Genomic DNA, 14,847 nt, shown 5'->3' on the forward strand with positions numbered 1-14,847 from the left:
CTTTTAAAAACATTCCAAGCAACCCAGGAGCATCAATCACTAAGTGCTCAAGACTAGCATGGAGTACAGAATGAGACATGCCTACAAAACAACAATAAATCTAACAAAAGGCCTATGACAGTGACCTCTGAGATGATAGTTTTTCTGAGCTGCTTTATTTTGAATGAGATGGCAGCCAGCTCTGCAACTGCAAGTCACACCTCACCTGTGGTAATAAGGCTACCAAAAGGAACAGTTAATCTTAGGTCACAATGTTGGAAGCTCCAGTCTGTGACTGATTTGCCTGTTATTTTGCCCCGTGGTGAGGCAGGGCAGACAGTTGAAGAAGACACTAGGTACAGACAAAGAGAAAAAGACCAGCATCTCACAATTTCCTTTGAGCAAGGTCCTTCACTCAATTAAATACTTCCACCAATCCACACCTTAAAAGTTTCCAACTCTCCCCAGTCTGACAACTGATATCAAGACATTAAAATACTGACCTTGCAAGATGCAGGGATTTCTCAGAGGTTAGAAGCTCTGAAGGCTCTTCCAGAAGACCTGGGTTCAGTTCAACAACACTTCACAGTGGCCCCTCAAGTGCTTATTATTCCTAGTTCAGGGTATGTCAGGGGTAGAAGACACCATAGAAAACATTGACACAACAGTCAAAGAAAATGCAAAAAGCAAAAAGCTCCTAACCCAAAAGATCCAGGAAATCCATGACACAATGAGAAGACCAAACCTAAGGATTATAGGTATAGAAGAGAGTGAAGACTCCCAAGGTAATGGGCCAATAAGTATCTTGAACAAAATTATAGAAGAAAACTTCCCTAACCTAAAGAAAGAGATGCCCATGAACATACAAGAAGCCTACAGAACTCCAAATACAAAGGATCAGAAAAGAAATTCCTCCTGTCACATAATGGTCAAAACACCAAATACATTAAACAAAGAAAGAATTTTAAAAGCAGTAAGGGAAAAAGGTCAAGTAACATATAAACGCAAGGCCTATCAGAGCTACACCAGACTTCTTATCAAAGACTATGAAAGCTAGAAGATCCTGGGCAGATGTCATACAGACCCTACAAGTACACAAATGCCAGCCCAGGCTACTATACCCAGCAAAACTTTCAATTACCTTAGATGGAGAAAACAAGATTCCATGACAAAACAACATTTACACAATTATCTTTCTACAAATCCAGCCCTACAAAGAATAATAGATGGAAAACATCAACATAAGGAGCAAAACTACACCCTAAAAGAAGCAAGAAAGTGATCTTTCAACAAATCCACACAAATCTGTTTATCCATCTTAGGAAGCCACAAGTTTCCACTCTAAACCCAAACAGGAAGAACAGTCTGACACTACATACTGCATCCAAGAGAAAGAGTAAATACATCTATCAAGTACAATTCAGTGGGGCTCCATCTTCATAGTGACCACAGAGTACAGAAACTGGAAAACACAAAAAGTTGTCAACCTTAGTACCATGGAAAGTGTGCTCAGACAAAGGGTCATCACTGCTCTTCTTGGGGCTCTGATGCAGGCCCCAAGACCGTCTTTAACACTTATTAAAACTACTTCAAAGATGAAGTTGGCATAAGAAGTGTTCTAGTTGTATTTATGCTGATGCAATAAATACCATGACCAAAACAACTTAGGGGAGGGAAGTTGGAAAGGTTACTTTCAACTTAGAGTTGCAGGTCACTATCTACCACTGATGGAAGTCAGGGCAGGAAGCAGAGACCAGAGTGGAATGTAGCTTGCTCTCTAACTCACTCACCAGCTTATCAGTTCATATTGACTAGCTTTTAGTATACCCCAGACCCTTCAACCTAGTGATTTTACTATGCACAATGGGCTTTGTCCTTCTGTATCAACCAATACAAATAGTCCATCCCTCCCAGACATGGCCACAACTCAGTCTCACAGACAAAATTCTTCAATTGAAGATCTCTCTTCACAGGTGAGTCTTATGTTTTCTCAATTTGACAATCAAAACCAATCAAGAAAGCAGGTATCTAGGTATAAGTGAAGATACTTGATGTCTGTTATAATCAAAAGTCTTTATATTGAGAGAAGGTATGTAGAAGAGCTCATGTCAGAGTGACTCACTATAGAAACTCTGAAGGATGTGGAAACTCTGAAGATCGGAAGTTACTGTACACCCATTGCTACATGTAGATGTTATGGAAGGCAAATGAAGATGTTGAGTCTTGACTTTCAATTTCCAGAAAAGGGCCAGTTCCTATGTTCTTTTTATTTTACCTCTGTGATTTTCATGCTGCATCTCAAGGTAAGGCCTAAGAAAATATATTTGCTTAGGGCATAAAATGTAATGTTTTAACTTTGAAGTGTTTTATTAATAAGATACTATTACAGTGGGGAGGGAGGGAGGGACCTGGGAGGGATAGTGGATGGGGAGAAGGGAACCTGATCTTATGTTGGATAAGAGAAAAGGACTGAAGACCTGAGGGCCAGGAGAAAGAATGGAAACAGGCAACCTCAGGACGTGAGAGGTTGGGGGGACCTTCCAGAATGCACCAGAGACCTGAGAGGTGAGAGAGTCTCAGGACTCAAAGGGAGGGACCTTAGATGAAGTGACTGATGGTAGGAAGAACGAACTTAAAATTCCCATCTCCAGCAGAATGACAGGGCATCCAATGGGGGTGTGCGCATCACACAGTCACATCTCTCATCCATAATTGTTCCTGTCTGAAAGAATTACAGGGATGGAAATGGATAGGAGCCTGAGGAAAAGAAGCTCCAGTGACAGGCCTAAGGAGGAACCCAGCTCAAGTGGAGGTCCCAAGGCCTGACACCATTACTGAGGCTATGGAACACTCACAAAAAGGGACCTAGCATGACTGCTCTCTGGAAGACCCAACAAGCAGCTGAAAGAATCAGAGGAAGATAGTTACACCCAACTCATGGACAAAAACCGCTGACGCCTTTATTGTTGAATTAGGGAAACACTTAAAGAAGCTGAGGAGGAGGGTAACCCTGTAGGAGGACCAGCAGTCTCAATTAATCTGGACCCCGGAGATCTCTCAAACACTGGACCACCAAACAGGCAGCATACATCAGCTGATATGAGGCCACCAATACATATACTGCAGAGAACTGCTGGGTCTGTGTTCATTCAGAGATGATGCACCTAACCCTCAAGAGACTGGTGGCCCCAGGAAATTTAGAGGTCAGGTGGTATGGGAGCTGGGGACATCCAAGTGGAAACAGGGGGATGGGGAAGAGGTATGGGATGTGGAGCAGTAGGAGGGTGGATGGGGGATAAATGTGGAGTGTAAAATAAATAAATAAATAAGATACTAATACAGTATTATGTTTTAAATTATAACCAAATCAAACTTGAAACTTTTAATGTAAGTATGCTGTGAAGGAAAAATAAGCAGATGTATGAAGTCTAATGAATTTCAATGAAGTGAGTACCCCTTAGGAATCGTCATCAATAGAATCTTAACTGTAAAACAACACAGTGAGGCTTTTGAAACACACAAAGATAACACAGTACATTTGTATTATTTTAGCAAATGTCAAATTTTTAATGATATATTACAGCTAAAGGAAGCTAATTGAATGTGAAAGACATATACCATGTTCCTTATATGCACATGCTGAGTATCAAACTGACAATGCACCATCAGACTCTCTGTTCTAAATCCCTTTGTGTATGTGCATGTGTGTGAGAAACACACACACACACACACACGCACACACACACACACTGAGATGTGCTCACATGTATGTACCATGTGTGTAAGTGGATGTCAGAGGGCAACTTGAAGGAGTGAGTTCTCACGTTTCAACCTGTTGATGTAGTTTCTGTTATCCTGTATGCTCCAGGATACCTGGCTTGGGAACTTCCAGGCAACTGTGTCCATTTCTTATCTCTTCATAACAACATTGAGATTATAGATGTATGCCACTGTATTTGACATTTCACGTGTGTTTCAGGTGTCAAATTCAAATGACGGGGCTTGTGTGGCAAGTGATTTTATCGACTGAGCCATCTTCCTGTATCTTCAAAGAGCAGATGGAGCTCCTGGTCTGTGGTCAGCAAGGTCTACTGCTAACATAGCTCACAGATAATCGGAGGTAAATTATTGCTGAATACATGAGCAGACAAATCAGTTGTATAGAAAGTGAAGTTTTATCTACTACTTGTGATTGATTTCCCAGCATTTCCTGTGAATATCAGCCCTGTGAATATCACTCACAGGGAAGCCCTTTTTACTGCAGACACAGCCCGTTAGCTGTTCCCTTAAGTTCAAGGTTTATGTCAAATTACACAAAATTACTGGAATTCCACCATGTTCTGTGGTCTATGCACCACAGTGCATAAACCTTCATTTGTTTTTAAACAGTAGTAAAACAGAGAATAAGCGGAAATGAGATGTCACTGTGTTGGTGGCTCCTTTCAGTTACTCCTTAGAGTTAGCACTGCCTCGTCTGGTGTGCAATCTGTGCTGGGACTATGATACAGACTCCCATTGTAATACATGGCACATCATGACTGCCGTATGGTGTACCAGAGCTGCTGTACAGCAATGGTCACCCAGAGAGGAGAAGAACCACAGACTATCAATTTAAACTTATGTTGAAGGTTCTCTTTATTTGCTTCCTCTCTGTTATTATTGCCTCTTCCTAGTATTTATATGGATCCAACCACACTGGAAGGCTCTACAGAGGCTCCTGGAGAGGCATTAGGCTCTCTGGAGAAATAGGTTGGATGAAAAAGAAATCAGGAAAAAGAATGTATTTAAAAATTATTCAGGAATTATGGTGATTTTTTTGTACTTATTGAATTTCAAACTTAAAATTTTCTAATTAAAAAAAAGCCAAAAGCTTTTTAAAAAAATGTAGTTATGATATTTGATGTATCTAAAATATATGTTGTTTTAACCTCTTGCTTTCAGTAAGTACTCATAAATCTCAGTCAAAAATAAACCCTTGATTATTTTATGAGACAGGAAAGTCGGATGATTCTGTCTCTAAATGTATTCTCATGGTTAGGTTTAGTAATACTTAAGAAACCTCTCCTCCTAGTGCCAAGGTAATACAATTTAAGCTGAGGGCTACAAAAGTAATGTGACATTCATGTGCTGTACATTGGAAATACCAATGATTAATGAAACCATGAAGTATACTTTTCTTTAAGAATTGTGTTAAAAGAAAATTTGTGTCTTTATATTACTAGTTTCATTCTAATAAGATGAGTTGGATATTTAAAATTTAGCTCAATGTAAAACGAGAGTGGTTATTTTCAATTGATTTTTAAAACAGCATAATTAGATACACATTGTATTCTTTTGCCACACTCAGGGCTCTCTCTGAGAATACTCTCTAATCAAGAGAAAACTGTAACCACTAAACCCAAGAGTTCAAGGACAAATCATTGCAGCAAAAGCACTCCATTCAGCAGGTGTTCCTCTGCTTTGAACAAATCACAGCTCAGATTAGCTTGAAATAGCATCATTTTATAGCAAGAGATCAAAAGCATGACAGTAGTTAGCACGCATCGTTGAAGAGCAACACGGCCAAGCAAAATTTTAACATTTGGGGCCAAGATTGATTTCAGTGTATAGCTTCTAAACATAGCCCTTCCCATTCCATACCAAATTTAATGCCAGTGCAGCAACTAAGTCAGACTCACGTTATCACTCTCCTGACCTTTACATGTTCTCCATTGGCTGTGTGCTTTGGAGTAACACAACACACCACACCTGGTCTCACATCCAGACCCTTAAACTGTGAATGACTACTTCCAGATGCTGGAACTTCCAGAACAAAGTGCTGAGTCAGGTTAGAGTTACCCTTGCTTCTAGCACACAGTGGTGGCAGAGAGTGCTTTTCTACATTTTAAAACATTTTCACTGATTTTGCAAAGTTGTTCTTAATTTATATAGAGAGAGTATTCTTTCTCTTTTTTTGTATTTTGTTCTTTAATATTGTTTTTATAACCCTGATGCACATTTTAGTGTCTCTCTAATTGTTACTTTTGGGTCCTGATTTAAAGACATTTTTAATTTCAACTCCAGTTAGTTCAGCAATAGCCTAGAGAAGAGTATGTCTTATGCAACTGTTATACATCCTCCAATATTTCCATAATCACTTAGTACCAGGACTCTCTTTTTGTTCCTTTAGGATTTTTATCCAGATGGCCACAGCATCTACAGAAAGGAACAGGGCTAATTTTCCTTCTCCATCAAAGTGCTTTAAATCCTATTTTGTCAAATTGGATTAAACATGACTTAAAGTGTGATTCTTAAACTGAGCATCATCAGAGTCGCAGAATCCTTGCTTTGTTACTAAGGAGACCTGCTAACATATTAGTGATGCATAATTATGCCACATACTATTTTATTCCTTGCTAACTTGTTGAAGTTTGCTGAGTAGATCTGTAAAATAAAGTAATTTTGCTATCAATACTTTTAAATGACATGATTTTTTCAACCTAACTTTAACTCTTCATTCAGCTAACCTATACTAATTTGAGTGTGTTTACAATAGCAACTTAAAGGATAGGAATTTACCTAGGAATCCCAGAGATTTTTCAGTCTTAGGGTTTCTTTGGAATTCTTTGTTATCTACGTACGTACTGTCTAAGAAAAGCATACTGCTGTTCTTTGAGCTACTATTGCATCACTGGGGCTGAAATTCTCCCTCACTGTGGCACTGATACATTTAGGAGAGCAGAACTATCATGGGCATATTCCTCAAGCGTGGCTACTGAAGAGGTGAGTTAATCAGCGCAAACATTTTAATCAATAAGAATCGAACAGTTGGCTAAGGGCTTCTGTGTCTGATGATGCAGATCATGATAGCTTGTAAACCTTTTCTCTGCCTTGTTCTCTGGGTCCTCCTTACATAGCACATCAAGGTTAGTGAGGCCTGATAAACTGATTCTGTAATGTTCCTCCACAAACCATGTACCAGATAGTGTTGATTTTTGGCATCCCAAGAACATGCCACTAGTCTTCAGGACACTATGAAAACATTGTTTTTTAAGACTACATTTTTTTTTTTGTTCAGTTTTTGTCTGATGTTGAGTTTGCTCCAGTGTTTACTTTAGCAGCAGTGTCTGTGTTTTGCAAAAATCACAGCCTTCTAAACTCTCAGCAGAGTTGTTTCATAGAGAGGGAAGTTTAAGGTTGGTCAAGCAAAATACTTTGTGAGTAGGGAGTTTAGGAACCTAAAAGCCAAACCAAATAGTAAAATAATCTTGGGAGGTAAGTTTCTCCACATGGAGTCTCTATATTATACTGACAAACCAGTCTGTCTCCATGTAGGGCTAGAAAGCTATCTTATTACAAAGATAAATGAAGCTCATTCCTAATTATGTTTAAATCTGTTTTTGTAAGGATTGGCTATGCCAACCTGTCCCTTAACTACAATGGTTCTGTACTGCCTGTTCCAGTAAACTGCAACTATGACTTTGTTTCTAAAGGTTATTATGAGCAACTTATTGTAGATACCTTGTTATTACCACCTTGAAATTGCCTATGTGTTTCAAATAGTTTTTCTAATTATTTTTCTTGTGTGCTGTTTCTATAACTCTTTCTTGCCAAATCCTCCATTTGGAAAACCATTACCCTCAAATTATTAAAAGTTTATCTTGCCCTTGTCCAATGCTGACTTCCTAAACCCTGGTATACAGGGAGCTAGCTTATGGATATGAAAATTTTAAAAATACTTGCTTTAACTAATTTGGCTATGATAATTTGGGTTTGTTATCTTTCTTCTTGAAGCTTTGAGATTACTACCATGAATGCCAAGATATAGATTTTCTCTTAATTTTGAGAGGGAGGTAAGGCTTTTAGCCAAGTTCAAAAAACATAAATATTTTTTCTTCCAGATATGCACTCATTATTCACCTCTAAATAATTTTTAGACTATTTTATATATCTGATTAATTTTTATATTTTTTTTGAACTTTTGTTTAACAGAATTTCCAATATTTCCTTTGCTTTCCTGGAAGATTGTCTTGAAGCTCTTACTCTGCCATCTTGAAAGCAGGCTATGGCTTGCCTTCTCACCCAGCCATTGAGGCTTCAAGAGCCATTTTAATGGGCTTTTTAAGTTGTACAGTGAGGAGGCAGAGACAGATGAACGTTGGTACTAAGTTTAATGCCAACAATTTTAAGTAGTACAAGCTCCCAGCACATGTGGTAGTACTACATACCTTTGTTGTAGGTCTTTCTTCCCCAGATGAATCTCTCTGGTAATTATCCCCATAACATCATAGGTGTTTATGTCCTAGATGATTTTAAATTCCAATAAATAATAAACATCACAGGTAGAAAGCATTGTCTTCTATTAATTATTATATTCTATTAAATTATAGTCTCCTAGATGTCTGTTTTCTTTTTATTAATTAATTTAATTACTTACTCTCTACTACAGTTTCTCCTCCCTCCTTTCTTCACTGTCCTTCCCTCACTTCTCTCTATTCCCCCAACCACTCCTTCTTCATTTCATTTTAGAAAAGGGAGGCCTCTCATTAATATCAACCAGCCCTTGCTATTGAAGTTGCAGTAAAACTATTGACTTCTCCTATTAAGGTTAGAAAATGTAGCCAGTAGGTGAAAAGGGTCCCAAAGTCAGGACATTCGATATTCTTCAGTTGAAAATTCTTTATCTCTGTACCCTATTTTTAATAGGGTTATTTGATTCTCTTGAGTCTAACTTTTTGAGTTATTTGTATATATTGGATATTAGCCCTCTATCAGATGTAGGATTAGTAAAGATCTTTTCCCAATCTCTGTTGGTTGCCTTTTTGTTCTATTGACAGTGTCCTTTGCCTCACAGAAGCTTTGCAATTCTATGAGGTCCCATTTGTCAATTCTTGATTTTAGAGCATAAGCCATTGTTCTTTTCAGGAAATTTTCTCCTGTACCCATGTGTTTGAGGTTCTTCCCCCCTTTCCCTTCTATAAGTTTCAGTGTATCTGGTTTAAGTGCAGGTCTTTGATCCACTTGGACTTGAGCTTTGTACAAGGAGATAAGAATGGATGGTTTTGCATTTTACTACATGCTGACTGCCAGTTGAACCAGCGCCATTTGTTAAAAATGCTGTCATTTTTCCACTGGATAGTTTTACCTCTTTTGCCAAATATCAAGGGACCATATATGTGTGGGCTCATTTCTGGGTCTTCAGTTCTATTTTATTGATCCACCTGCCTGTCTCTGTACCAATACCATGCAGTTTTTATTACTATTGCTCTGTAATACAGCTTGAGGTCAGGGACGGTGATTCCCCCAGAAGTTCTTTTATTGTTGAGAATAGTCTTCACTCTCCTGGGTTTTTTGTTATTCCAAATGAATTTGCAAATTGCTCTTTCTAACTCTATGAAGAGTTGATTTGTAGTTTTGATGTAGATTGCAGTAAGTCTATAGATTGCTTTTGGCAAGATTGTCATTTTTACTATATTAATTCTGCCAATTCATGAGCATGGGAGTTCTTCCCATCTTCTGAGATCTCCTTGAACTTCTATCATCAGAGACTTGAAGTTCATGTCATACAGATCTTTCACTTGCTTGATTAGAGTCATACCAAGTATGTAATATTATTTGTAACTATTGTGAAGGGTGTCATTTCCTTAATTTCTTTCTCAGCCTGTTCATCCTTTGAGAAGAGGAAGGCTACCAATTTGCTTGAGTTAATTTTATATCCAACAACTTTGTTGAAGTTGTTTATGAGCTTTAGGAGTTCTCTGGTGGAATTTTGGGTGCCACTTAAGTATACGATCATATCATTTGCAAATAGTGATATTTTGACTTCTTCTTTTCCAATCTGTATCCCTTTGACCTCCTTTTGTTGTCTAATTGCTCTATCTAGAACTTCAAGTACTATATTGAATAGGTGATGAGAGAGTTGGCAGCCTTGTCTAGTCCCTGATTTTAGTGGGATTGCTTCAAGTTTCTCTCTACTGGTTTGCTGTATATTGCTTTTACTATGTGTAGGTATGAGCTTTGAATTACTATCTTTCCAAGACTTTTAACATGAAGGAATGCGTAATTTTTTCACAAGATTTTTCAGCATCTAATGAAATGATCATGTGTTTTTTTTTTTGAGTTTTTTATATAGTAAATTATGTTGATGGATTTCCATATATTGAGCCATCCTTGTATCCCTGGTATGAAGCCTACTTGATCATGGTGAATGATCGTTTTGATATGTTCTTGGATTTGGTTGGCAAGAATTTTATTGAGTATTTTTGTATCAAGACCCACTTTTTTATTGAAGGCTTTCTGCTTGAAACTGTCAGGTTTTTCCTGTTGTTGACCTCATGTCAGATGTAACTGCCATTTGCATACCTGCCATTTGCAGATTACAATGTTCTGTTACTTCATTACATACCTTTCTATTCTTTTTGATGCCCTGTCTTTAATCCAGGTCACATTATTGACTAGAACCTTTAAGTGTGTAGAATCCCAATGAAGTACTTCTTCATGGGTTTCTGAAAGTATGATAAATTTGATGTTCTTTCAACATACATAATAACTCTTTTGTACCGTTTAATTAATGTGCTTCTTCAACCAGGTCTTTTTAACAGACCTTAAATATAGGCTAATACTTGATGTTGTGAAGACCAATGACTCTTTGTGAAGACTCTGAATGGAATGTTTAAAAGATACTTCCTGTGAAGAGTTTAAATATGAGAAGTGAACAACTGGATCTGAAGTTTTCATTCTTTTTTATTTCCAACTATACTCGCATAACTGTCCAATGAGTATGTATTAATATTTTTTACAATGAAGGAATGGCAATAGGCTTTTTATTATGAACATAAAAAACAATGTAAACATAAACAAGGAGAGTAATCAGTATTTACAGTGAGAGTAATGTCAAGCATTGCAGTGTTTGAATATTCTGAGCTTCAGCTGTAAGTATAGTACATCATGGTGATATCACGAGTGGGCACCAAACTAAGAAAAGGAGATTGGTGTACTATAAAGAATGCAAGGGTCTTTGGTTTCTTTCATTCATATTTTAATAAAATATATAGTAAAAATGCCTGAAGCCATTAAATGAGAATGTAATACATTACCAGTAAAGGTTACATCTTGTTCTTGGAGTCTCATTTCTTGTTCTAATTGTTCCTGAGATTAGAAAGTCAAATACTACCCCACAAGTGTGGAGTTTCATAACAATGCATGCGTGCATATTCAGACCTGGATATACTCCATGGAGTTTGTCCTCATTTATCCTATGATTTAGTAAGACTGTAACCTGTTTAGTTTACATACAAATAGTAACTTGATTTAAATTTAAATGATAATTTTGCCAATATAAGATGTTAAGCTCACTGTCAATGCCACACAAAGTTTACTGAACAATCCTAGAGTTATACTACAGACTAATCTAAGGAGGATAAAGGCAGTAACTGCTTATTACATGGTGGGCAGTAATGAGAACAAATTTTGTCATCTGTAAGATGGTTTCAACCAACACTGAAATATAATAAAAATACACAGAGAAAGGAAAGTTGAAATTCTGAATGATCGAGACCATGTTTAATTGAAAGTTCTCAGTAGAGAACTACAAAAAAAAAATTGGTGCTGGAGACATATAATATATGCTACATGAAACATTTCTCACCTTCCCTATATACAAAGACCTAAAGGCCCGCTCAGTAGCTCCCCTCATTTTAAGCATGTACTTGTGTTCTTCGAACTTTTCTTACTCTGATTCATACTTATGCACAACTTTGTGTTTTCACTGAATCAATTGAACCATTTTAAAATGCATCCTGCTTTCATGTACATTGTCACACAGAGGGTTCATTCATTTATAGTAGGGCTGTCTCTTTCCTATGGTAAGGAAATGCTTCAGCTTTAAAAATAAGAGTGGATCTATAGTCATCAATACCATGTTAAGCACCATGACTATAAGTTATTTGTGAAGGAAACTACAAATTTGGTATTGGGGATTTCAAACTGGAGTGATAAATAATTGAGACCATCATCTTCACTTTAGAGTGTGTGAGATGTTGTCTTGTTTCTCAGCAGTATTATAAAATTAAGTGAACGGTATTATGCTTAGGAGGTAAACTCCATCAGACAAAGGCTTCATGGTAAGTGGGTGATTTATTGTCTTTACTTTCATCTCATGCAGGGCCATGCCATGAAATTCTGCTCTAACAAACACATGCATAGATAGCTGTATTCAATTTGAAAAGCCAATAATTGCTAAAAGAGAAAAAAAGTTCCCCTCATAATAAACTTGCATTTGTGTGGTGAAATTCACTGATGCACTGACGCACGCCTTTTCCATGTTCCTGTACTATGTTCCTTTTTACATCCTACTATTACTGAATCAGACTATATCCTAAGGAATGTAGCTTAATCCTGGTTGTGTGAAAGAGCCACAAATCACATACATGTCCTCAGCAGTTCTGAACATGGTAAGCACAACATCATGCCATATCGCAAAAAAAAAAAAAAAAAAAAAAAAAAAAAAAAAAAAAAAAAAAAAAGAATTAAACTGATTGAGCTCCTCTCAGGACCAAATTGCAATATGCATTGGTGCCTAGAATTTGATATCATCATGAGTTTTCTCTGTAGCTTGATTGACCTCTATGTCTTCTGAGAAAAATCTTCTTCCACACAATCGATGAAGACTGTGAATTATAAGCTTTTTACAATTGACCTTGAAAGAAAAGTGTGCTCTTCAACATTTGCTTATTTTTATAACATTGAGGTGATTTTAGATATGAAACATAACTTCCAATCTTAATGTAAGTAAAATTATTCCCATTCTATTAGCTCTCTTCTGACTTGAAAGGATGACAGAACTCTTTACAGACTTGTGCTCTCAATATTGAAATACTAAACATGTAAGAAAAAACCTTCAAAAAATGAAATATAAACTACAATTATATTACACTACTATTTTCATTAGGGTTTTCCTTTGTCTCCTTCAATAGCCCACATGCATAAATGCCTGGTTGAGGGATGGGTCCACCCACATATCTCCAGATTTTTAACCCAGAAGGGCTCCTGTCTAAAGGAAATACTGGGACAAAGACTGGAGCAGAGACTGAAGGAAAGGCAGTCTTGAGACTGTCCCACCTGGTGATCCAACCCATGTATAGACACCAAACCCAGACACTATTGCAGATGCCAAGAAGTGTTTGTGATGGGAACCTGTTATAAGCTGTGTCCTAAGAGGATCTGCCAGAGCCTGACAAATACAGAGGCAGTGGCTTGCAGCAAGCCATTGGACTTAGTAGAGGTCCCCTCCAATGGAGGAGTTAGAGAAAGGACTGAATGAGTTTACACCATAGGAAGAACAACAATATCAACCAACCAGAAGTCCCAGAGCTTCCAGGGACTAACCCACCAACCAAACAATACACATGGAGGGACCCATGGCTCCAGTTGCATATGTAGCAGAGGATGGCATTGACTGGCATCAATAGGAGAAGCCCTTGGTCATGTGAAGACTCAGTTCCCCAGTGTAGGGGAATGCCAGGGCGGTGAGGTGAAAGTGTATGGGTAGGAGGGGGAGCATCCTCATAGAAGCAGGGGGAAAAATTATGGGAGAGGGGGTTCCAGAGGACAAATCAGAAAATGGGATAATATTTGAAATGCAACTACATTAAATATCCAATGAAAAAGGAAAACCCATAAAACATTTATATGATTAATACAGGGCCATTCCAAATAATGACATGATATATTGTCAGTTTGCTAGGCACTACGTTTTGCTCCTCAGATGCCTTCTGGGTAACAGACACAGACACAAAAATAATAACTAAAAGGATTAAAGAAATATGAAGATATAAAACATATCATAGATGGGATGGGATTAGAAACAAAATATTTACATTTGTAGTCAGGGTTGTGGTATTTTGAATTTTAAAACTTTGATTATAAAAACTAAGATGAACTTTGATTTGTCAAATTAAAAATCTTCATATGTGACAGGTCAAAATAGCATTAATTTTACTTTATCAAAACCTTAAAATATCTACTAGTGTAGCTTTTCAGATAAGATAATTTCGGGTATACTTAGAGTAGTTTGGTCATACACAGACTTTTGGTTTTCTAAGCCAGCTTTCCCTCCATGTGTTGAGTTGACACCAAACAAACTAGAAATTCATGCCAACGGATATTTTGCATATTTATCTCCTTGACAGAGGACTGAATTAGTTAATACGTTTCAGCCAGAGTTCTCTCCTAGTCTAGCACAACCTTATTATTTTTACCAATCTAACGACATAGTCCACCTTCATGCTCTCATTGTCTGAATAAGCACAAGAGTAAAATTGGGTCACCAAACACTTAACGCTTACCTCTCTACATGACTTAATTACTTTTAAATATGTATTAAATAAATATTCTATATAAAGCCACATTAGATATAGTAGTGCTATCTAGGTGCACCTGAGAAGTGAGGTGAAACAGTACCTCTTAATCTAACAGCATAAAGAATCCTTGAAATGGCCACACAGTACTCAGTTTGTATGTATGTGGGTAACTGTAAATGTTTGACTTAAAAAACTAAAGACAATAGGAAATTTGAACTCAAGGATGGTTGTGGGGTTTCTCCCTCAGTATTTTGAGATCTTGACATTCTAACTGGACACTAGCTACATTTGTTGAAGTCAGAATTTTAATCTTATCTCTGCTAAGCACCATTTATTTAAGGCTTTCTTCAGCCTGTGAAGCTGGGGATCCAGATGATAATATGATGTTAGAGGACAAATATTAAGGAATTTCCACATAAAAGGGAATTCTCATTTTTCAACCAACAACCATATGCACTGGAAGGGGATGTTGAACAATAAGTATATCCACAGCCAAAGAGGATTAGTGTAGAAGTTAGGTCTGACTCTT

Source organism: Mastomys coucha, unplaced genomic scaffold, assembly GCF_008632895.1.
Source record: "Mastomys coucha isolate ucsf_1 unplaced genomic scaffold, UCSF_Mcou_1 pScaffold21, whole genome shotgun sequence".
In the NCBI taxonomy this organism is placed as follows: domain Eukaryota; kingdom Metazoa; phylum Chordata; class Mammalia; order Rodentia; family Muridae; genus Mastomys; species Mastomys coucha.